General features: G+C 38.2%; 1 protein-coding gene across 3 annotated transcripts in view; it reads left to right on the top strand.

The window, feature by feature from the left end:
* LOC131054895 (protein ALTERED SEED GERMINATION 2) overlaps window positions 1-26,344 on the top strand; it is a 272,133-nt gene that overhangs the window by 150,779 nt on the left and 95,010 nt on the right. The gene's annotated exons all lie outside the window — the stretch shown is intronic.

Genomic DNA, 26,344 nt, shown 5'->3' with positions numbered 1-26,344 from the left:
TGACCTCATCTTTCATATTGAAAAGTGTACTACAATCAAAGATGCTTGGGATATGTTTCAGAAATTGTATGGTCAAGTTGATGAAATCAGAGGTTATAAGATTGACAATGAGCTCACCAACTTGGATCCCAAGAGTTTTGATACAATACAAGATTATGTCACCAAAGCAAGTGAGCTAAGAGCAAAGCTTAAGGATTGTGGAATTGACAAAAAGGATGCTCAGTTGATATTCAACTTGTTGGACAAGCTTGCACCAGAATATGTAGCATTTGTGTCTAGCTTCCAAACTCATCGTTTGACAGTGGGGAGTTCCTATGTTATGCCTTCATTTGTTGCTTTCACAGAAATGTTGATATTGGAACAATCTAAGTTGTTGAACATGGGGAACATGGGGCTTCTCAAGTCTTCAAAGTCCAAGGCTTTGGTGGCTAATCAAGGGAATCAAGGAAGTCAAGGCAAAGATTCCAACAAGAAGAAGAAGCAATCCAAGTCTAAGTCGCAACAGGAAAAAGGACAATCATCCTCTCCATCACAAGGCGATTTTTCATCCTCTTCCAAGAAGGGGACACCACCTAAGAAGGATAAACCAACTTGTGCATATTGCAAGAAGTATAGTCATGATGAGCATCGATGCCACACAAAGCAAGTTGATGAGTTAACTAAACTTCTTAAGAAAAACAACATCAACTTGCCATCCGCCTACACAAAGAAGGATTCAACTCCTTCCTCTTCGTCACAGTTTAAGGGAAAAGGGCAAGCATTTGTGGCTACTACAAGTTCTTCACAGGAGTGGATACTTGACTCAGGTGCCTCATATCACATGGGTTCTACAAAGGAGCAGTTTTCTTCATTGGAGCCATCTAAGGTACCTCACATTTACATAGGTGATGATACACAAGTAGAGGTTGAAGGAAAAGGTTCAGTTGACATAGATGATGGAACATTTGAGAATGTTCTCTATGTTCCTAACTTGTCTACCAACCTTATCTCTATCTACCAAATCACTCACTATGGGAATGGGAAAAAGGTTGAGTTTACACCAGATTCAGTTGTGGTAAAGGAACTTGATGATGATGCCTTGGTAGCAGTGGGACAAGTCAATGACAACTCAAGGCTTTATTCATTCTCCCACTTTGTGCCAAGTTCACCTTCTAGGGCCTTGCTTACTCATTCAAATTCAGAAAGTAAGCTATGGCATGAGCGGTTTGGTCACCTCAACTACCGCTATCTTCAACAGCTTAGCACTAAAGACATGGTCACAGGTCTACCTCGAATTAGTTTTTCAGAGGGTGTATGTTCAGGTTGTTCCATGGGCAAGCATCCCGAAGAGAAGTTTGATAAAGGGAAAGCTTGGAGAGCTTTGGAAGTTCTTCAACTTGTTCACAGCGATGTAGCAGGTCCATTTCCAGCACCTTCATTTAGCAAGGCCCGCTATGTCCTCACCTTCATTGATGACTACTCCCGCTTCACTTGGGTCTACTTTCTTATTCATAAGAGTGAAGTATTTGACAGATTTCAAGACTTCAAGACTCGTGTGGAGAAGCAATCTGGGAAAGTGATGAAGATTCTTCGCATAGATAATGGAAGGGAATACGTGAACAAAAGACTTGAGGATTTTTGTACATTTGAGGGGATTGATCTTCAGCATTCTGTCGCATACACTCCACAGCAAAACGGAGTTGCAGAACGCAAGAATAGAACTCTCAAAGAAATGGCTAGCTATATGATTCATGCACGTTCTCTTGATCCCGCCTTTTGGGCCGAGGCTATCAGTTGTGCCACACACATCCAGAATCGGGTTCCTCACAAAGCTTTGCAAGGTATTACTCCTTTTGAGGCTTGGGTAGTGTTGACGTGTATTTTGTACATGACCAAACACAGAATAAAATACCTAAAGGTACCTTATCCTCTCTTGAATAAAGTCTCTGAATGCTGAAGATGTCGCGAAAAGGATTAATCGGGATGACTTCAAGGTTCTTTGTTGTAGGATCTCTACGTGTCGATACGCTCTCTGTGGTATGATGTGATTTGCTGGAATCACAAGGGGACTTACACTTCAATGACCTGAAAGTCTGATTTGCTGGAATCACAAGTCCTACTAACTAACTGGAAGACAAACAAATGGCAAAAGATGCAAGGTTCAGGAAGTCTACTCTACTACCTAGAATGCGAGAAGATGGATGAATGACTAGGTGGATTCCTACTGGGCTGGGTCTCACCATCAGGCTGAACAATTCAACACCATCAGGCTGAACAATTCAACACCAACTCAGTGCGATATTCTAAGGGATGCTTCCAATATGTTCAAATCGTACGCTATCTGACAATGATCACCATTCAAGATAATGCATGAACAATGGACGTGTAACGACTTAAGATTAAGCTCATTTTATTCCAGTTGACCACGCAAGGCGCACTTACCATCAGTAAGAGGCTAGTGGTTTGGATTATACGGATTCCACACAGGTGCATTCAACAATTTTCTTCATTCAATCTAATCATCTACCATCTAGAATTGAAGATTCAACAAGAAACCATGCATATTGCAAGAAACGACACACTTCACCATTACTTCAATGAAAATGGAGTTTGTTTACAATCAATGGCAACAATTTCTTGCCTTGTCCTCCTATTCTACTCTAATTGCTATTCTATCAACTTACTATTCACCTTCTTACTACTAATGACTAACTATTCCTTAACTCCTCTCTATTCTCTATCTATCTTCTATCCTCTATTTTCTATTAGCCTTTACAAATGAAGAGCCGGGGCTTATATAGTGCCCTTAATACAATTCAATGGCTAAGATCAATTTGAGATCAATGGCCAAGATTCTACAATGAAAACCCTAATTAGGGTTTGTTACAACAAACTCAATTTTGACCAATGAAATAATTGTATTAATTGGACACATGTCTTCTCTGGAAAATTCGACCAATGGATAGCTGGGGTAGGTACATCGAAGTTTGTGCCACCTCCCATGAGTTAGGTACATTGAATTTGGACATGCTGAGGTGGACCAATCCGACTGGAGGAGTGATGACTGGGATGCCACCTCATCTGACACTTGTACTTGGTAGATATTCAACTTGATGTTGCTGAGAAGCTAGCTTTAATTAACTCTTCTGAAACTATCTACTTCTTCAACGAACCCTTGCTCTAACTTCCTTGTCTTTGATGTGCACGATGATGATGTACCTTGCCTTGGAATGCTGGATTGGAGAAGGCCATTCCTGATGATGTTTAACCAAAGAAGGCCATCCTTGTTGATGCTAGACTGGAGGAGGTCGCCCTTTTCCTTGCTTGATCTTCTTGGAGGAGACCGTCCTTGATTTGGCATGATTTTCCAACTCCGGGGTCTCCATTTGATGCCTACACAAAATATTAAAGTTAGTCTTTTGAGCATCAAACCTTAAAGCATGAAATTTAAGACCTTTCAAAGGTAAAACTTAAGATATTGATTTGAAAAAGTCATGATAAATCAAGAATTATACATTTTCAAATTAATTATAATGGAAATTGGATTTTCAAGACTTAGATTTTACAAAATTGCAATGGGATCACAATAAGTCTTGAATAAGAACTTCAAAATGATTCTTCATACCTCCTCCTTGAATGCCTAACTACAAAACCTTGACAAATGATGAAAGAAGACCGGATTTTGATGGACAAGGCTTAGATTATAGTCTTCCCTTGGATGAAATACGCCTCCATTAGTTTTCAAAAGAGCTCCACCCTCCTTAGCCTCCAACACTTAGCAAAATTTCGCCTTCAAATACCTTCCAAAATCTGGAAATTATCCTCCAATCTAGCAAGAAATTTGCCTCTCCAATTTGCTCCTCAAATTCGCATTTAAAACAATGAATGAATGATTTGCATATTTCCACAACACTCCTCTCTTATAGAGCACTCACCTTGATTTACCATGAGGCCGACCTAGCAAATAAGGGGTAAAATAAATAAAATTTCCTTGAAAAGGTGGCCGACTTGCCTATAAAGGCAAAATAATGTTTTTTTGAGCGCTCATTTGTATTTTTTAATTTTTTAAATTAATTTTAGTGCCTCCAAGGTAAAGTTTTTTTAATTAATTCAAGGCTTAAAATTAATTTATTAAATGCAAAATGCTTTTAAATTAATGCAAATTTACATTTAATTTTCCAAATGTCTCAAATTTAGCAATTTTGGTGATTTAGTGCAAACTGGAGAATATCAATTTTTTGATCAAGGTCTCAATGAAGTTTGCCAATAATTTCGTCCTGGACCCTCTGCAAGGGTCAGGAGCGATTTTCCAAATTAGACCTTGAATATCCAATTTTTGCAAATCCAAAATATCACCAAGGCACTCCAAATGGCATCTTTTACTGGAATTTGGGTTTGATTTCACTTGAATTTTGGAAGAAAAGTGCATTTAGGGTTTTTCTGCCCTAGACCCTCAGCAAGGGTCAGGAGCGATTTTTTGATTTTAAACATATCCCTTGATCCCTTAGACTTTAAATTGCCTCTAAGGCATAACACATCACGTCCTCCTCCTATCCAAGCAAGATTTTGTCTTAATTCTTCAAAAAAAGGAGAGAACCTTGGAAATTCGCTTTGGACCCTCAACAAGGGTCAGGAGCAATTTTTATAATTGCCTTCAAAACTTGCATTCTTAACAATCTTCCTTCACTTCAGGGCAATTCCAATGTCATTTTTCACCCGTGCCTAGGCTTAGCTTTGCTCACTTCTGGAGGAAAAAGTCCAATTTTAGGTTTTTCGCCCTGGGCCCTCAAAGAGGGTCAGGAGCGAATTTTGCCATTTAGACCAAAATGTTTCATTTTTACCTTGAAACCTCTTTGACATTCCAATTCAACCAAGACTAAGCAAAAAACATCTCTCACAAGATTTTCGCCCTGGACCCTCAGCAAGGGTCAGGAGCGAATTTTAAGTTTTCAACAAAATCCTTCACTTTTTCAAATTGACACTTTCTCAGGTGGGTAAAGGGAGATGTCCTTGTTTCGTCTATGTCCAAAACTTGACTTTTTTCGTTGCAAGATGAGAGAAATTCAAAATTTCGCCCTGGGCCCTCAGCAAGGGTCAAGAGCAAATTTGCTTTTATTGCCCAAAATTCATCAATTTGCAAGCGTCCAAACCTTTGAATGATGTTCAACCTTCCTTCCAGGAGACTCTGCACATAAAAAATTTAGCGAAAATTAGTGACAAATAGGCTCAAATAAAATTTTCGCTCTGGACCCTCAGCAAGGGTCAGGAGCGAATTTCACAATCTAGGCTAAACTGCTCAATCTTCAAGTTTCAAATCACTTCACAGGGCAAGGTAAGATCGTTTTCAAAGCCAGGAACAAGATTTCAAGCTCAAACAAGGTGGCAAATGAAGTTAATAATGATTTTCGCTCTAGACCCTCAGCAAGGGTCAGGAGCGAAATTCCTAATCTTGGCCAAAATCCATCATTTTTTCAAGGTTTTCAAACATTTCCAACTTTCCCTTCAAAATGCCTTGCAAGTCAAAATTTGGTCAAATAAGGCAAGAAATGAGTTGTAGATTGATTTTCGCCCTAGACCTTCTGGAAGGGTTAGGGGCGAGATTTGCTTTGGACCTCCTGAGAGGGTCAGGAGCGAAATTTGACTTTTTGAACTCTCCGTCAGGATCATTTCATGGAATATAACATTCAAGTATAAGTGACATTTCCTTCTATCTTTCTTCTTTCTTATACTTTAAGTTATATTCCATATATACTTTCAGGATATTTGAGAGTGGTTTCAGACCTCCAGGAGTTATATTCCAAAATCTAGTTTTTGGAGGTTTTTCAGTTTTCCAGACTTAGCCAAATTTCAAGATCAGGACATTCTAGACTTAGCCAAATTTCAGGATCAGGACTTTCAAACTTCATCACTTACCAACTTGACCTAACTCAAGCAAAACCTGCTATCCAGGTGATCCCCTTGGCGACACTCAAAAGTTAAAGGCTAACAGACATAACCCTAAAAGACCTAGAAAACAAACCCTAAAAAGCAAAGAAGCAGGGGTCCCCATTTGCAATGGGCCGATGTGTGAATACGTCACAACAGGTAGGAAGGAAACCGATTGTGAGACATTTCAGAGTCTTTGGGTGTCCAGCATGGGCTCGCAGACCTCCGCAGAAACGCAAGGCATTGGAACCACAGAGTCGACCTTGCATATTTGTTGGATATCCTGAGGGTGTTAAGGCATATAGATTGATGGATCCTGAGACACATGAGGTGTTCATTGAGAGGAGTGTTCACTTTGAGGAAAGCTCTCCTAGCTTAGCCTCTCTACCTCCTCCATCTTACTCCATTGTGGATAGTGATGCTAGTGATTTAGATGATGAGACTCCTTCAAGTCCGACTTGCAGGGTTACACCTCCGCAGGGTCCTCTTGCAGTTGAGGAGCCTCATTCTCCACCTCCACCTAGACCTCGTTGGGCTCGACAGACACTTGAGTCTGCGGGTTCTATTGTTGGGGATCCTTTAGATACACGGAGAACTCGATCACAGCATCAGGATCTACCACATGCATTCATTGCTACCACTTCCGATCCACAGACATTTAGGGAAGCATCTGGGGTTCTTGAGTGGGACCAAGCTATGGAGGAAGAGTATAGTTCCTTGATGAGGAACAACACATGGGATTTAGTCCATCTCCCTAAGGGGAGAAAGATGGTTCGATGTAAGTGGATCTATCGGACCAAGTTTGCAGTGGATGTTAGTGTGGATAAGTATAAGGCTCGGCTTGTTGCGAAAGGTTTCTCTCAGGTTGCAGGTGTTGACTATATTGAGACCTTTGCACCCGTAGCCAAGATGAACTCCATTCGCTTGACACTTGCTATTGCTGCAGCTCATGGTTGGGTTGTACATCAGATGGATGTGAAGAGTGCTTTTCTTCATGGTGATCTTGATGAGGAGATTTATATGGAGCAGCCACAGGGTTTCATCCAGGATACTTCCTTGGTTTGCAGACTAAGGAAATCTCTCTATGGCCTTAAGCAGGCCCCCAGGGCTTGGTATGCCAAGATGGATTCCTTTCTTCTCTCCGTAGGGTTCACCAGGTGTCATTCTGATCCGAATGTCTACATTTTGCGACATGATGACTCTCACTTGATACTTGTGCTCTATGTTGATGATTTGATCATTACAAGGAGTACCGCATCCATTATTAGCAGGGTCAAATCTGCTTTGCATGACAGATTTGCTATGACTGACTTAGGTCTTTTGCACTACTTTCTCGGGATAGAGATTTCACAGTCACCTTCCGGGATTACAGTATCGCAGCCCAAGTATGCTCTTGATCTACTTGCACGCTTTCATATGGCTGATTGTAAGCCTGCCCCCGACTCCCTTTCTTTCAGGAGTCAAGCTTGAGGCTCATTGTTCTTCTCCACTAGTTGATGCCACTTTGTATCATCAGCTTGTGGGTAGTCTCATCTACTTGACCCATACACGCCCTGATATTTCATTTGCAGTTGGCATGGTTTCCCGCTTTATGCAGGAACCACATGAGCTTCATTGGAAAGCCGCCAAACGCATTCTTCATTACATCCAGGGTACACATCACTATGGGATTCACTATGCAGCAGGCACAGGACTTCGCTTGGTTGGTTACATAGACTCCGATTGGGCTAGCGATCTTGATGATCGTAAGTCTACTTCCGGTTACAATTTTCACCTTGGTTCAGGCCCCATTTGTTGGCAGAGCAAGAAGCAACATGCTATTTCTCTCTCTTCGATTGAGGCTGAGTATTGAGGCGCTGTTAACGCAGCAACTGAAACTATTTGGCTCCAGCAGATTCTCACAGAGTTTGGGTTCACCACTCCACGGCCGACAGTTCTACATTGCGACAATCAGAGTGCTATTGCAATCTCGAAGAACCCAGTCCAGCACCAGCAGACCAAACACATCGAGATTCATATGCACTATATCCGAGAGCTCATTCAGGAGCAGGTCATTGATTTGCAGTATTGTCCTACAGCGGAGCAGGTTGCTGACATATTCACCAAACCTTTCACCGAGAGTAAGTTCCAGCAGTTGCGAGCTCTCTTAGGGGTGCGGGATGTGTCATTAGGGGGGGTCAGCTGACTTCTCCTTCCTCTCTTATGGGGGGGACTTTTTCCTCTTTGAGGTTTTGTCCTTCTTCGATGAGAGTCTTTTGTACTTTCATCTCTCTTTTGGGGGGGAGTTTTTTCCCACTGGGTTTTCTCCCTTTCTCCGTTTGTGAGAGATTGCTTTGCATAGTTTTGCTTGCATTTGCATATTGTACATGGGTACCTATCATGGCCTAGTAGTCGGGACCCATCTTGCATTATTGACTTGAGTCTTCATTTCCCTAAGTTGCACTTAAGGGGAGGTGTTGGTGTAAATAAATATTCATTATGGATATTATTACACTTTACTTAAGTTAACTTAGGATAATGCATCTCTTCGTAGTTTGGATTTGAGACACTTAGGGAAGTGTGCACATAGGGATAGAGCTTGTAGGAGAAATTCCACCTTTTGTGGTCTTATTTGTTGTTATACTCCACATTCGGTGGGTCATCCACCTCTTGTGGGATATTATATTATTTCTCCTACCTACCCCTAGTATTTCTTACCTACCCTTGTTTCTCATTGAGCCACATGTCATGATTGTGTGCTCGTACATCCATATGGCCTTGCCTATATAAGAAGGCCTATATTCATTGTATTGATGAATCCAGTTGATCATTTTCATATTGATGAGAATACAGTTTGTTCTTGTCATTCTTTTGTCTCTATTTTAATACTTTTCATTGTGCCCTTGATCTTGGCAAAATCTCACAATACCTTCTCTCAAACAATTGTATTAAGGTACAGCTATTACCCAAACAATTAGGATTTGGTAAACATATTCCTAACATTATGACATTTCTATTTTTGATTGATCTAGAATATGAGAATAACGAGAGTGAACCAAAAAGACATGATTTTATTTAGAAAAGAACATTGCATTTAAGGCCATAGATGTGTGTCATACTTCTAATCCTCATCCTAATATAAACTCTTGTTCTCATTGTTGAGAATAATTGGAACACCCCACCTGAGAGTAAAGACAAAAACATATCTTGGTTTAAATTTGCAAGTTGAGTTAATATAAGAATTGCGCAGCAGACGGTGATCATTGTTGATTTTCCCAGGTTTTATTGGATGTATTTTAATTTATATATCTGATTCAATTTGATACTTGCATTCTTGGAATTCTATGTGTTCTCAAATTGAATAACATTATACTATATATATATATTCCTTTGGAGAGGCATGTCCTTGAATGGACATGTCTCTCCTTTAATTATAATAATTTAATCAATATTATAATGTTTCATCAATCAATTATTAATTTAGAATAATATAATAGATTAATATTGAATATTAAATTTTATATGATTAATAATAATATAAGAATATAACATAATAATATATTATTATTAATCAACATATATTATATGTATTCTAAATGATCATTCGATTGAAGCTACAAACATTAACACTCCCTCTTAGCTAGGGAGGATGATTAGACAGAATGTGTAGTGATCTCCCATGTCAACACTTATGGCCCTCACCATAGCTACACAAAACATAATTAACACTCCCTCTTAGCTAGGGAAGATAAAATCAATGCAAATGCATTAAGTCTAGATTAATTATGCAATAGAGAAAATATTATCTCACTATGATATCAGGAAGTATGGTATAAACAAGAATATCAAGGCACATGATATTCACCATAACTCAAAAATCATCTCATGATATTGGGAGTATTTGCATCAACCATATGATGCTCATCACAGGGGACCATAGTCTCAATGTGTGAATTTGCCTTCGTCGGCGATTCTATTCACAAGCTCTTGCATGGATTGCCTCTGTCAGCGATTCTATCCATAAGCTCTTGTGTGGATTGCCTCAGTCGGCGATTCTATCCATGAGCTCTCACGTGGATTGCCTCAGTCAGCGATTCTATCCATGAGCTCTCACGTGGATTGCCTCAGTCGGCGATTCTATCCACAAGCTCTTACGTGGATTGCCTCAGTCGGCAATTCTATCCATGAGCTCTCACGTGGATTGCCTCAGTCGGTGATTCTATCCACAAGCTCTTACGTGGATTGCCTCAGTCGGCGATTCTATCCACGAGCTCTCACGTGGATTGCCTCAGTCGGCGATTCTATCCACAAGCTCTTACGTGGATTGCCTCAGTCGGCGATTCTATCCACGAGCTCTCATGTGGATTGCCTCTGTCGGCGATTCTATCCACAAGCTCAAGTTATTGTAAGATCGTCACCTTCCAATAACCTCAAAAATACAAGTGGAAATCATTTGGAAGTCGTCACTTCCTTATGATTTACACAGGGCCCATAAGGCATTAAATGATTTCATTAGTATAATAATCAATTGAATCAAGTTTTACCTCATAAGTGTTTCACCTTCAATAGTGAAAATCCCTCTCAATCACTATGATCGAAATTGTCACAAGTTGACTGAACCATCTGCTCCCTCTGAAGCTCAAGTTCTTGTATCAACCTCATGTCCTCTTTTGAAATGTCATACTCCCTCTGCATCTGGTCTCAATCATCAATTTATTTCTCCCTTTAATTCAATTTTATTGTGCTTTCGTCCTTAAGTTTAAAACATTTCCTTTCATAAGGTGAGCCCATATAAGAAATATCATGCATGAATCATCTCTCATCATAATTCCCTTTGAATGATGTAGAACATTTTCATAATTTTGATCAACACTTTCATTATGATCTACCCCACACAGTCGTTAATAACTTTTGCAATTTACCAAATTTATCCAATCTCTTCGGTGAGATGTTAGAAACTCTAATTACAAACATTTTCTCCAAGTTATAGCCAGATCCAACGGTTAAAACAAAAGTTATGACATTTTTCCCAAAACTGCTAACCCTAGGTAGGGTTTCAAGTGACCTGCACCAAAGTCATCATATCTTGCACAAAACTGAATCAAATTTGATGAGATAAACATATTTGAAAATTAGAAACACAGATCTTTCCATCCATATGTTATAGTCCTCATTTTGAGGCCAACCAAGGGCCGTACAATGGCATATTTCAGACTGAAAATTCTAAAAAAAACTGAATTCTCCAACCCTCTCCAACCTCCAAATTAAACTTCACAGGCCTGAGCTCTAATACCATGTTGATTTTCCTAGGTTTTATTGGATGTATTTTAATTTATATATCTGATTCAATCAAATACTTGCATTCTTGGAATTCTATGTGTTCTCAAATTGAATAACATTATACTATATATATATTCCTTTGGAGAGGCATGTCCTTGAATGGACATGTCTCTCCTTTAATTATAATAATTTAATCAATATTATAATGTTTCATCAATCAATTATTAATTTAGAATAATATAATAGATTAATATTGAATATTAAATTTTATATGATTAATAATAATATAAGAATACAACATAATAATATATTATTATTAATCAACATATATTATATGTATTCTAAACAAAGTTCCCAGACTCGGACTCGGCAAGGCCGACTCGACTCGTGACTCGGCTATGACTCGGCAATGACTCGGCAAAATAAAAAAACCCTCGAAATCAAGAGATTTTTAGCAATTTAAAACTTGTTTCATGCACCCATTATTGAATAAAGGCCAATTATAATGTGTGCTAGCTTGTTATGCCATGAAAGGCATGTTGGTAGAGTATCTACTTGTTTGGGGCTTTTGTTTAGTATTTTCTTTGGCCAAATTGAAATTTTGGGAGCACCAACATGAGACATCATGAACATCTTCACTTGGAAACTGTAAGGATTGCTTGTGTATGCTAGCATTAAATAGTGTGCTTGTTGAACTTAGGTTTTACCTTGGGACTATAGTTGACCTTGGTCTTTCTTAGACCTCTTAGTTTTTTGGCTATATATATGTTGGATGGAAGGGAGAATTGTGAGGTCAAAAGGGTTTGAAAATATGCTCCTCAGAGACATGTCCCTTGCCAAAAATAACCTTGTGCCCCATGGGGGGATTTTTGGGATGTGGGGACAAGTAGGAAATGTCCCCAACTCACCCCCTTTTTTCAAAATTTTAAGAAACATCCCTATTGTGAGGAACTCACACATTGCCCCATTGCAAATGAAGACCCCCACTTTTTCCTTTCTAGGGTTAGCTCTTTTAGTTTTGTTGTTGGTCGTTTTAGTGTATTAGCCTTTGCATTGAAGGGATTGAGTTTCTCAAAGGTCATCAAATCAGGTGGATCTCCTCAAGGTGGAGTGAAGGAGGTTAGGTCAGTTGAGTGATTAGGGATTATTTAGATCATTCCTAGGGTTTTTGTGTACTATTTGGTCACGCTTCAAGTTGCTAAATCAAATCTTGGTTGAATGCATAGTGTCCTCCTAGGTCTCGTCCCTTACATCAAGGTTAGAGTGAACTTGCCTTAAAAGTTTGGAATGTCATCCTGATCCTAAAATGGCCTGAAATTTGACTAAGTCTGAAAATTTGAAGGATCCTCCAAAAACTAGATTTTGCATTATAATCATGGAGGTCCGAAACCACTCTCAAACATCCTGACAATATATATGGAATATAACTTAAAGTATAAGAAAGAGAAAAGACATAAGGAAATGTCACTTATACTTAAATGTTATATTCCATATATGAATCCTAGCGGAGAAACTGACTTGTCAAACAAGTGAAAACATTGACCTGTTGTGGCCGAGTCTTGGAGCCTGGACTCGGCGAGTTTTGCCATAACTCGCCTGACTCGCGAGTCAGGCGAGTTTTGGTCAAAACTCGCCGAGTCCGAGTCCCGAGTCAACAAAACTCGCTGAGCTTGGCTCGACTCGCCAACTCGGCGAACTCGCCTGACTCGCGGCGAGTTTGGGAACTCTGATTCTAAATGATCATTCGACTGAAGCTACAAACATTAACAATCATATCCCATGGAGGATCTAAGGATGACAAATCTCCAAGGGTTAGTTTAGGGACCTTCACATTGAAAAGATTTGGATAAAACTGTGATTTCTTGAGGACAAGCAATCTCAGGGAGGGCCGACTGTCATATCCCCTCTTGAGTTCATAATTGCAGCCCTTAATAATAAACGCAGGAAATTAATTATGCCAGGCTGACCCAGCATCATTAATAAACATTGGCAAAAATTATTTATTAAGGTGGCTGACCTACATATAAGGGATTAAAAAAATAAATAAATAAATAATATTACTAGCAACAGTTGTTTTGAAGGCCAACCCAAGGAAATGTTAATAGAGGCCGACTCCCTTGGCATGGTCATCAACCTTGCAATATTTAATATAAAATCAAGCAACCTTCATTATTTTGGCGCCCAAGTTAATCACATATATAGAGGGCAGCATTTGTAATTAGTGTAGGGAAAATAATAAAGGGCAGCGATCAGTTTTATAAGCAGTAATTAGTTTTTAAAGGCATAATTTGTAACAGAGTCATGTCCATTTTAAAGATTATCTCTTTACAAAGAGATACATCTTTTCATAGAGACATGGGGATATAAAAGAATTATAAAGAATCTATTTGGGAGGAGAGAAAAGATATCAGAAAATAGGAAAATGAACAGCAGAACCCAGTCTAATATTACCAGCCTGAATTTATTAAGTTTACGCATCAAGGAAAGCAATTCAATCAGCATCGTTGCTCATAAAGAGCAGATCAGTTCCTAACATATCAGCGATCAGGCACATAGATCAGATCAGAAATTATTATCTATTACAGGCAGTAGCATTCTTGTTCATTTGTGGTATGCATGAGTATATGTTTGATATGCATGCTTAATATATGCAATGTGGATAAATGTTATCTTATACGTCTATGATAGTTTATTCTCTCTTACTAAGAGTGTTATTAAACTTATTATACTTCTTAAGCTATCCCCATAAGTAATCATATGGTAATGGAAGGAAACATGTTAGGGAGAGGTGGTAGACATAGTTTCCTCTGAATTAAGTAGTCCACCCAAGGGATGGAACCATCATGGGATGTTCCTACCACTAGTGGGCCAAGGGGCTAATTGTCTTGGACAGGTGCTCTTGGGCTTAATTGGGCTGAACAGTCTTCCTCTATAGCCTGGGTTCCCTCGAATTAAGTAGCCCACCCCAAGGGATGGAATCATCATGGGATATTCCTTCTGCTTGTGGGCCAAGGGGTGAGTTGTCGTGGTCAAGTGCTGCATGCTCTTGGGCTCAATTGAGCTTAATAGTAAACAGGCACCCTTTGTGGATTTCCTCTCCAAATCCTAAATATTATTAATAATGGGAATGAAAACATGCATGGTTATTGTATGATTTCTCTAAACAGAATAAGATAGTTATTGTTATGTAGATGCTTATAATTGTTGATTAGGATCCCTAACCCCAAATAGATATTAGTTGGTCTGATGAATTATATTTCAAATGTTATCTAACATGGTTGCGGGATCTAAACTGGGGCTTATGTTAATAACTATATTACATTCCTTATTTCAATTAAATTTGTGATTCTAGGGAAAAATCTCATGTCCTCCCGAAAGCGGACATTACAATAGATGTCAAATGAATAGTCATGATACAAAGCTAAGTAAATAAGATTGGGAAAGCCCACACACTCTGGTTAAGAGGAAAATTTGGATTCTCACGTTGGCAGAAGCAAAATTCATTATGCATAACATTCTTAGAAGCAATAAATCACCCTTCATGTTTGTGCTTGGATCTTTTCCCCCTCTTAAAAAGCGGTGGTCCTCAACTCTGTTGCTTTGTGATTATCAGGACTTTGTATTTAGTTATTGAAAGGTGTACCACTTAGTGTGGTGCATGTACAACATGAACTTGACTACACATGAGAGTTGGTGAGTAACCTCAATGATTTTGTGTTTTTACATATTTCAAAGTGTTCAAAATCCATGTTTCTTGATGCATAGTTGTTAGTGAATCAAGTAGATTTGGAGCATAAGGATTAATCAGGTTGATGGTCATTAGAAGCTGAATGCCTAAGTATGGTGGTAGGTCAAATACTAAGGCATTTTCATCTACTTCTCTAAAGATGGTCATGGGACCACATTTGAGAGACTCGATCTTTGAATACAAGGCTTTGAAGTTTTTCTTTTGTAATTGGAGCCAAACTTTTATCATTGAGATGGAAGTTAGGTGGGGCTCCTTATAGTTCTACTGTTAGCACTTCTCATACTTATACTTTTGGACTATGACGACCCCCTTTGTTTGTTTATACATTTCTCTAAAGCACAATACGAGCTATTTTTCCTTGTTTGCTTCCTTTTTGTATTTAGGATACTCTAATGTCAATAGGCCATGGAAAACAATGTCATAGGGTAGTACTAGTTTGAACTTAGGACGTGTTTTATGCATGTTGGATGAAAGGATAGTTCTCATCCCATGGAAACAATATATTGTTCACTTTCTTTTTGTAGTTGATCAGGTTTCAACATATCAAAATGCTTTTCATGTATTGCCTTTACATTACTTGATCCGTGTTGAGTGTGCCCAAAGTGTTGTGGTATAAAAAATAATTACAATACCAAGAGATCCTTATTTGTTGTGAGATTATGGTCATTAAGACTAACACAACCCAACACATTCATATAACCCAAAGACATAACATGATATTTTCTGATGTTGATCATAAATGTGTCATGTCCCTTATTCAAAAACTAATAAAAGGCTGCTCGCCTAGGGAAATGTTGGAGTTTGAGGATCAGAGTTGCAGCTTGACACCTGCCAAGGAGTTGTCAGAGATCAAGGATCGGGCATGTTGCTTGACTCATGCCGAAAAGCTATTGGATGTTGGGGTTCGAAGATATCACTCGACCCATGCCAAGGACTTGTTGTAGGTTGGGGATTGGGGTTGCTGCCTAACACATGCCAAGGAGCTATTGGAGGTCTGCTTGATGCATGCCAAGGAGCCATCGGAGATCAAGGATCAGGGTTTCAACTTGACACATGCTAAGGAACTATTAGAGGTTGGGGATCAAGGTTGTGGCCTAATGCGTGCCAAGTCAGAAGGAATTACAAACTACGGACTTCAACGGGAAAGCCTGTAAGACCTATAAGTCCAATCTGTGATTATCGTGTAGAATTCAATTTTGGGCCTTGGTGCCATTTCGGGTCTAGGCTGACTAGTTTGATTCTTTGTGTTGGAAGCATGTAAAACTAGGAAAACATTTCAATTGTAATCATCCCTGTTATGTTATTGTATGTTCTAGACACTTTGGTTCAAGTGATCTTTTGTGGACAAAAACCCATAGGAAATTATGATTAGTGGATGGAAACCCATTGATTCTTGGAATTAGAGGACAAAAACACTTTGCTTCTTGAGGGCATTCTCTCTGAGAGACTGCATTATAGCTTCAAGTTATAGTATGCTTTAGTTTTTCTATGAGTGCATCATTTGTTACAAATTTGTAAGTGTTGTTTGTTTGTGTTGTAATGACTGTCATAACATTCATTTGGCTCTAGATATCTGATCATAATCAATATCAATTACTCTTGGAGTTTGATTCATTTTGTGCAAGTTCATGTGTTGATTAGCTAGTTGATCTATTCTATTTGAGTATGATTAATTGCTTCTGTTTGGAAAGTCGGGACAAAGCAGCTGTTTATGCTTCAAATTTGGTGGAGATTGTTGTTTGTTGCAAATATTTACATTCCTTAAAATAATTTCAAGGGAAATTGCAAAATCTCATACACAATCATGATTCCAAGCTAGAAGGGTAAGATTGACAAAGCTTGTGCCTTCTAATTCGAAGGAGAATTCTGTGGCTTTTTGTGTAAGTGGCAGTGCAATCAAAATTCACTTACAAAGATGATTTGTCTTCCATAATGTTCCCGGAAGCAATAAATTGCCTTCATGTTTGTGCTTGAGTCATTTCTTTTTCTTCAAAAGTAGTGATCCCCATTCTACTCTATTGTAATGTTATCTTCTCTTTAGGTAATATGAGCAGAGTTTGCTTTGGAGGTTGGATTTTCCTATAAGGCTTCTCCTAGGGTTTAAATACTCTACCAAGTTTTTGAAGAACCCTATGAATTGCATATTTTCTCTCATAGGATTAGTGTGTTTCCTTTCATTCCTATGGAATGCTAGTTAGAGTATAAATACAAGGAAACCATTCAAACAAACATAGTAAGAATATGGATAAAGAGTCAAGTTAGAGAGAAGTATACAATTTTTATGTTGCGAATCTCTAGAATGTATAACTCCTATGATGTGTCGGGTGTTTTTTATCTTTATAGAAGGTTAGTTTAGGACATGCAAATACGTAGGTAATAATAAATAAAACAATATCATCAAAGAAATTAAATCTAATGCAGTTTTGGCACATTGTTCTCCCTTTTAGGTGATTGATGAGACCAAGTCCTAGTGGGAGACAACTAGAAGTTGACAATCCTTAGGTGTATAGGGATTCCTAGTAATAGGTACAATTTGGAACCTTAATCGCATCATAGGAAGACCTATCTGTTAGATCAAAACAATATCATTGATAAAAATTTAATCTAAGTCGGGTTTGGTGTATCATTCTCTTTCTTAGGTGATTGATGAGATTAAGTCCTAGTGGGTATAGGGATTCCTAGTACCGAGGGCAATTGGGAACCTTAATTGCCTTGCGTCATAGTAAGACCCTAAGTCATAGGGTTTGCCGAATTTCATGCTTGAGGTTCAATTTTTGGTGAACACTAATTTTTTTATTGAAAATTGTTGAAATTTGCCTTTCAATTCATAAGAAAAATGGTGACCAAGGTTGCTATTGAGGGTTGAGTAGTGAGCATGATTATTTTCTGCTAGGGCATGCCTTTTTTCTTCTGCAGTTGATTGTGAGTCTGAAATTTGAGTGAGCATTGAGCACTAGTAGGCATGCGTGATGGCTCTGAAATTTGAGTGAGCATTGATCACTAGTAGGCGTGCATGATGGCTTCAAGTCAAACACATTTTCATTCTACAAATTTCTTGTAACTGCTCCACCTAGGCGTTGACCTATAGCAACAACACTCTCACCAGAACTTCAAAGTAGGCCACGATTCATCTAAATTTTTAGGGTTTTTTATTCAATTCTTTTTTAATTTAGTTTTATTTTTGTTTAGTTTCTTTCTTTTCAATTTGTATTTCATAAAATTTTAGTAATGGATGTTTATAAAAATTAAATATTATATTATTTCTACGTTACCCCAAGTTTCCGGGACGGGGGGACGGGGGGACGGGGGGATAGGGGGACGAGTTTCCGGGACGACAATTTGTTTTGCCAAATTTGGGGACAGGGGGGGACGACAAAGGGGACGGCTATATAAAATATAGGGAAAATTTAAAATATATAGGAAAATTCTAAATGTTCATATTAAAACATGGATAAAGCATGCATCTATACATTATTTTTGTTTAGTTTCTTTCTTTTCAATTTGTATTTCATAAAATTTTAGTAATGGATGTTTATAAAAATTAAATATTATATTATTTCTACATTACCCCAAGTTTCCGGGATGGGGGGACGGGGGGACAGGGGGATGAGTTTCCAGGACGACAATTTTTTTTGCCAAATTTGGGGATAGGGGAGGACGGCAAAGGGGACGGCTATATAAAATATAGGGAAAATTTAAAATATATAGGGAAATTCTAAATGTTCATATGAAAACATGGATAAAGCATGCATCTATACATTATATTCATATGAAAATGTGGATATAGCATGTGTATGATACCATGAACACATTTTAGAATGCAAACATCGAACATACAACAGTATCAATAGACTCAATACTCAATATGCACTCAGAATTCAGAATTTCAATTCATTCACATTGTCAATATGCATATCATAATAGATATTAAAGAAATAACATACAAAATGCCCAAAGGCTACACGGCTGCCATCCCCAAGTCCTCGAAACGTCCCCGGGACTGGGATGGGGGTTTTTAGGTAGGGGACGCGTCCCCGGGTTTCGTAGTATTATTTACATAAAATTTTAAAATCTAATATGCTTAAATTCAATATTCTTTCACTTAATATATATTTAAATTATTTTATACAAAATTTAATAACTTTAAATTAAAGAAAATAAATATAATGTGGTTTTATTTAAAAATTAACAAATTAAATTATTTTGATATTTTTGTGGTACATTACTTATATAAAATAAGAATTGAAAAAATATATAAGTCAAATTTAATCATGATTTTTTTTTTTGATTTTTCCTTTTGCCGAACTTCATCCGATTTTGACCATTACATAAATTTTTTGTCAAAAAATGAAAATTTTACTCTATGGCATGCTTCCCGAGGCAGAATTTAGCCTAGTCCTTGGACTAGCTTAATCCTTAGTCCATCCTCGAACCACGTTTCGAATTTCATTGCATTTTGAGTTCGTTTGCTATGTCTTTCCTTCAATTTCGGGTTTTTTCTCCCTGACTGTAGGTGGAAAATTTTCCTTGAATTGCAAGTTTTAATGATTTCTTTTGTTTTGGTCTTTGTAGGGAAATTTTTGGCTAATTACAAGTGCACTTTATTGAAAAAAGAACTTGTAACTTACCTTTTATTTCCTCGATGCCTTTTGGCTTTTTAAGCTATGATAGGGTCTTTTTGGATAAGTTACAAGTTAATTTTAAATTGCATATTTATAAATAACTTGTAATTCTTTTCTAAAACCCCTATTTTAATGTCTTTTTCTTGTAATAGTGATTTTAAACCCCTATTACATGTGTTAAGTTATTAAAACTTGTTGTAGGGATTTTATTTTCCCTTTACAAGTAATTTGTAACTTGCACATCTCTCTCCAAAACCCGATTTTGCCTAGAAATGAAATAAAGTGACATTTTTAACTTGCTATTTTACCCAAAAAACCCGATTTTCTCCATAAAGTGCAAATTGGGGAATTTTAAACTTGTAATTTCATTTCTAAAACCCGATTTTGCCTTGTTGAAAGAAAAGTAACATTTTAAACTTGTAATATGAGAATAAAAACCCGATTTTCTCTCTTGCATGTAAAATGTAACTTGTATTTCTTTCCCAAGAACCCAATTTTCCTCTCCTAAGACAATTTTGCTACAAATTCTTCCCAATTTTTGTGGAGAGATTCATGGAGCAAGGAGGCGATATTGTTGCAAGGCGATTTATGTGAGTTGAAGAACACGTTGCATTTGTTTTGGAAAACGGTTTAACCCTTGTTTTTTGCAAAAACCGTTTCCACGTGATCCTTCAAAGGCTGCGTTTTGGGGGGTTTTGGTGCCACGTTTTCATCTCTCCCTTAGGCATTTTGCTTTGGGACTCTTCGGCATGATTCCTCTTTGGCATTTTGGCTCTACAAACTTCCATTTGGTGCCACGTTTCGCTGCCTATGGCGTTTTAGTAAAAATGTGGCTAGGGTTTTGGAATGCGGTTAGTCTCTATTTAAGAGTTTTCTTCCCTTCTTTCAAAGATTGATGATCTTTTGAAGAGGCATTTCAGTTTGAAACAAGGTATGATTTCTTTTCTTTTCTTGTTTCATTTTCTTGTTTTCTTGTCTTCTTGTTTTTCCTTTCTAGTTGTAAATTTGTGTATATGTTGGTTTTGCCCCAAAAATCGATTTTGTGAGAGAGATTTTCCCCTTTGCATAGGAATTTGTGAATTGCATTGTTCTTCTCCATTTTCCCTCTTTACTTGTATTTGGGATTTTAAATCCCGATTACAAGTTGGATGAAAATCATTGTTCTTCCCTTACGGTTAAAAGAATTTAACCATTTTTTTGTTGAAATTACAAGTTGCAAAGATGAAAAATACCCATCCTTCCAAAATCGGGTTTTTAGAACCGGATTGCATGTTCAAAGTTCTTCCCATTTTCATGAGAATGTCATTCCCAAAATCTTTCCATTTTTATCCATCCATATCGCCTATATCCGTACTTTCCATTCACATCATTGCCCGCAAGTCTAATTCTCCTTTTTCACTCATTTCTCCATTTTCCGTTTTACAAGTACACTTGCATTCGAGTTTTAAAAATCCGATTGCATGTGCATTTTTCCCAACTTGTATACTTGTAAAATTTTCCCCAAGATCCGAAATTCGTCAAAGTCAAGATTCCTAGCATTTCCCATTTATTTCCCATCTTTCTCTCACAAAATCGTGAAGTGCAAGGGTTGGAGTTCTTCCCATTTGAAGAAGGAAAAATGTTAGTTACAGGCTTACAGCTGATTATGATGTTGCCTTAACACTTTTAAGTCTTCATCGCAGTATACCAGGTTGTCTTTCAATGTCAGATTTGCCATCATCTCCAATTCCAAATAAGATGAAGTATAAATATGACAAGTACCAAAATGAAGTTTCACCTTCTCAAGTTTCCTCTCCTTTGGATCGCATAAAAGATACAGAGATAGGGCATGTGAACATGTCAGAATTCGTCAAGAGGGTGGAGGATCCGCAGGATAGCAATATGCAGCAGTTCTTGGACAGCCATATCCATCACGCATCTTCTTTCCCAATGGCTGCCCTAGAACCTGAATTTGTTCTCGCTTGCGCCCATTGCTTTGACAAGGAGACAAGAACCATTAAAAATGATGATGGTGAAGCAATAATCTGCCTTGACGCAGATACAATTGAGAAAGTCTTCAGAATACCACCAACACTTGTTTATATGGAAATTTCAAAGGATAGTGCAACCGAGTACTATGTCAAGAGGGAAAAGGACTGCAAACGTCATATTAATAGATGGATCCATGAGCCACAAGCCGCCTTCTCAAGGTGGGCTAAGTTGTACCGCTGTGACTTTAAGTGGGAAATTGGAGACATCATAACTCTCCTCAGCAGGATGATGGGTCTTGAACACTCCAATGTTTTTGAACCCTGGATGTATCAGTTTACCATGTTCATAAGGCAATCCCATCATATATATCATGGGGAGAGATTATCAGTGATGCTTTGTGCGAACAACTTGCAGCAGTCCCTTCCACCATGACTTTCTACATGAATTCATACGTAGTGTATTTGGTAGCATCACTCAAACATTTCCCTGGTCATTCTACCAAGGGTGACCGCTCGCTTATGCTTGTATGAGAATATTATGATCAGCTACCGTTGAGACCCAACAAATTGCATTTTAGAAGAGTTCAAGATGCTTTCTTCGGTTACTTCATGTGTCAGTTTGACAGAACTCTAAAGAACAAAAGGGTGTCAGATGAGGCATGGGAAAAAGTGAATGAGTATGGGTGCTTGTTTCTTCAATTCCTGACCTTTATCTATATGAGAGTCGGATGCTATAGTGGGCAGCCATACATGCTCCCTAGATACCTGATTGATAAGATCATACTTATGGAGTTGGGAAGATAGAACCCGACTGATAAGATCATACTTATGGAGTTGGGAAGATAGATCATGGCTGTGCACGCTCATCAGTCTGTCAGACATAAGGTCGGAATGGGGATTTCTACAACAAACCCATTGAAAATTGGCCAGTATTTTCTTGTCACTTCCGTCAAAGCCAAAGCTATGGAGACTGAAATGCAGGAAATTAAACTCAAAAGGTTTAAGTCCAAAGCTGATTTTGATTACCGGGGTATGAAGGAAAAGATCAAAAAGTCCTTCGTGCACGTGCATCGTATTGAGGATATCTGGGTAGATCTTCGTACAGAAGTGGAGGTTCTCAAGATGGATTACTACAGGCTTACTATTGAGCAGGTTATTGATTTGAACTTGGTGGATATTCCACAAGGGATGATTGATGATGGGCATGTACTTGATCCTGAATATATTTCACGATGGGTTGAGGAAGCTCCATTTCCTTTAATCCAATGGTCGCATAAAGAATGCACGCCCATTCTTGAAAGATTTCAGCCTATCTTGGCTAACACCAATACTTGGCTCAAAGGTAATGGTGTTAGACTTATCAAGATCAAGGTTGGGAAAGAAGATGACTCTACGGGGCCTCTTGGACTTTAGTCTGAGATTCAGATTGACAACAAGGAAGGTGCATCATCTTCTGACACCAGGATCAAATTGCGAGTTAGTTGGGCAGTAGTGCTTCCTCTTGAGGAGGTGACAGTTTCTGGAAAGGAAAATTCTCGGTTTGATGTTCAGGTGATCAATCCTGATAATCCAGAAGAAGTACAACAATCTGATGATGCTCCTAAGTCTCTAGCTTCGAATTCACCTCGTGACTTTCCTTCCTCAGTATCCATTGAGATGCCTCTTTCTCCTCCCGACATAATAGTGGAAGAGTCTCCTCAGAATGTTGTTCCTATTTCAGCATTTGAGCTGCCTCCTGATCATCAACAAGAGGGTGTGCTGGAAATTCCTGAGGATATCCCTGCATGTATCCAGTTGTCAGAAATTGATACCTCCACTTCTGGATTTGAAGAATTTATGAGGCAATCTTCATGCCCATTGGTTATTGAGCAAACCATGGTCGCCATCCAAACAGATACTCCTCCCAGGGTGACCACGGCTATTCAAACAGAAACTGCTTCTCCTTCGCTTTCAGCAGCTACTCAAGGAGAACTAGTTGCTTTACCCCCATGACTTAGTTCTTTTACCCCAAAGAGGAAGAATCAAGAAATCTCACCTGATGCCTTTGATTATCAACAACTTAAATAGTCTAGACTCAAGGTTGCTAAAAAGGCCAAGACTATCTCAAGAGTAACTGTTGATAGCAACAAGATGAAGGTGGCTGAAATTGTTGAACTTCTAGCAGATAAGCCACTTGAAGAGATGTCAGCTGCTGATTACAAAGTCACAAGGGTAGAATTGGGCAAGCAAACGCATGAAGTGGTTAAACATGATGCCTAGTATTTTGTAGCCTCACTAGTGCAACGATATGATGAACTTCTAGCTAAGAAAGATAAGCTAGAAGAGGACAACCGGCAACTTGTTGCAGCTGTTCGTAAAATCACACAATCGACTGGTGAAGTGAGTAATCCTACAAGTTGTTCCGAGGTACGAGAATCAATCCAGGGAGTTGAGAGAGTTGCTCAAAAGGTACAAGCACTGGAATCTTGGGTTGATCAGCTTCATAATCTATGTGCGCAAGTCTTGAAGGAGGTTTTCCAAATGATGGCCAAGTTGAAAACCATTGAAGAACAATTGAACCAAGTTTCCGATACTTTCAAACGGAACTTGGAAAAGGTAGAAGACAGCTTGACTATTTGGCTTAAAATTCCTCAGCAAAAGTTAAGCGTTCTTCTAGAACGTCAGGTAATTCCTTCAAGAGTTGTGTACTTGGAATATCAGGAGCTCTTGGAGAACAAAGCCCTTGTTCTTAAGTCACTTATTGAAGACATTGATGATGCTATGAGGCTGCGAATGGAAGTTTTTCAGGATATGGTCTCTCATTGTCAGAAAGCTTCTTGCACCATCATGGGTCATGATGGAGAATTGTTGATAGAAGAAAAGGTTCTTTCTGATCTACAGTTGAAGATCCGTCAAGAGTGGAAAAGTGAACCATTTCCAGCAGCATCCATTCAAGCCTTAGTGACTTATCAAGGTTACTTGTGGGGAATTCAGTCTTCCTTTGAGAGAAATAATGCCACAATCCTTCATTGCAGCGATGTTATCGCGAAAACTATGATCGTGGCCAAGAACACCCATGAACCGGATTCTGATGAGCTGCAAATGATCGTCCAGAAGTTCGAAGGATTCATGTCTTCACATTTTGCAGCTTAAGTGTTTTTCAACACTTAATTGTATTTTTCTAGATTTGTAATCTTTTAGTTGTAGTTTTTCTTTTGACAAGTTACATGTAAGTGTCTTTTTGTAAATTGCAAGATAAGTCATTACTTGCACTTTTGTAATTACATGTAAGGCAACTACAGTTTGAGTTCAGTTAAGACTGTAGTTGGAATAATTCTTAGTTAGTTATTGAATAAGTCTTGGTGGTTGAGAGAATCTCTCAAGTTAGTTAGGATCCTGCCACCTTTTTCTCAAGGCTCCTCTTCTATAAATACTTGAGGGGTCTATTGTAATCTTTATCTTTTTGAAAGCAAGCAAAAACTTTGCCAAATTTGCAGCAAAGAAGTCTTTGAGCTTTTATGTGTAAATTGAAGAATTGAAAGGAATAAAAGAAAATTGCTCAATCTTTGAGTCTTTGTGCTACATTTTTGAGTTTGTGTTCAATATTAACTTTCTTGCAAGTGTTTCTTTGAGAACTTAATCAAATCTGATTTGCAGTCTTTGAGCTGCAAGTATTAGAGATTAATTTAGTTAAAGTAGAAGTTCTATTGGGAAAAGCTGTAAGACTTTGTGCTTACACTTGCTCTTAATAGAGTTTAGAAGTAGATTTTGTGAGAAATAGTGGTGAGTCTTTGAGCTCACACTCGTTCTTGCTGTCTTGCGTAGAAAAAATAAGATATTTCAGTCTTTGTGTTGTTATAATTTGTTCTTAATAAAATTAGTATAGAAAAGGGTAGATAGGACTTCACATGATCAAAACTTTGAGCTTGATATTGCTGTCCCGTCCCGAAGGAAGTGACGGAAGTCTTTGAGCTTTCAGGAAACTTCATTTCCTTTCTTTCATTTCATTTCAAAAGTTGTCACTGCCGTTTTATATCAAATCGCTATCACTTTTCTGTGAAGAGCAAATGATATTGCTTTTTTTGAAAGAAGAAGAAAGACTGCTGTCCCATCCTATTTTATTTTCAAAGTTGTAGTTAGATAGGAGGAGTCTTCCCTTAATTAGGAGAGTTTTACTCACACACTGTGGTTGAAACCACAATTTTGTATATTTCTCCAAGTGTACAAAATTTTCAACCAACAGGCAAGACCTATTCTTTATATCAAAACCAGATGTGTGTAAGTAAACTAGAGCATGTCAAAATTCAAATGATACAGAGCTTATTTTGTAAGGGTAAGTGAGTAAGTATGTTGGAGCATGTCAAAACTCAAATGTTAAAGAGCTTATTTTGTAAGTGTAAGTAGTTAAGCTACTTATACACTTCCAAACACCTAAAGAGGTTGGAGTATGATGTGTTTGTCTGCAATTGAACATGTTAGGCACACCTATAGGTAGATTGGGTGGTTGGCCTAAGTTTAGGGAAGTGCTAGGAAAAGAGGAGAGCGAAGGTCTTAGGAGTATGTGTTTAGTTGTGTGTATGAGTGAGTTCAAGTAGACCAATGAGGTGATCTAAGACATTGAAAGAGCTCTAAGGCTAAGGGTCATCAGGGTATATTCTTGGGTTGGCCATGGCCCACAGCATCTTGGAGGCCAATGTGCCAAGATGCTCATGCAAACAAGTTAGTAATCTTTTTGATTTATACAGAAAATCTGTAGCATTTTGGTAGTCATTAGTGCTTTAAATATTTTTAGAGGATTAACTGCTTTATGTATTTCTTTGTTTTGTCATTTTCCTCAGATTTTGAAAATGCTTGACAATATA

The sequence above is a fragment of the Cryptomeria japonica genome, chromosome 2, assembly GCF_030272615.1.
Source record: "Cryptomeria japonica chromosome 2, Sugi_1.0, whole genome shotgun sequence".
In the NCBI taxonomy this organism is placed as follows: domain Eukaryota; kingdom Viridiplantae; phylum Streptophyta; class Pinopsida; order Cupressales; family Cupressaceae; genus Cryptomeria; species Cryptomeria japonica.
This window is presented reverse-complemented; position numbering and strand designations above follow the sequence as displayed.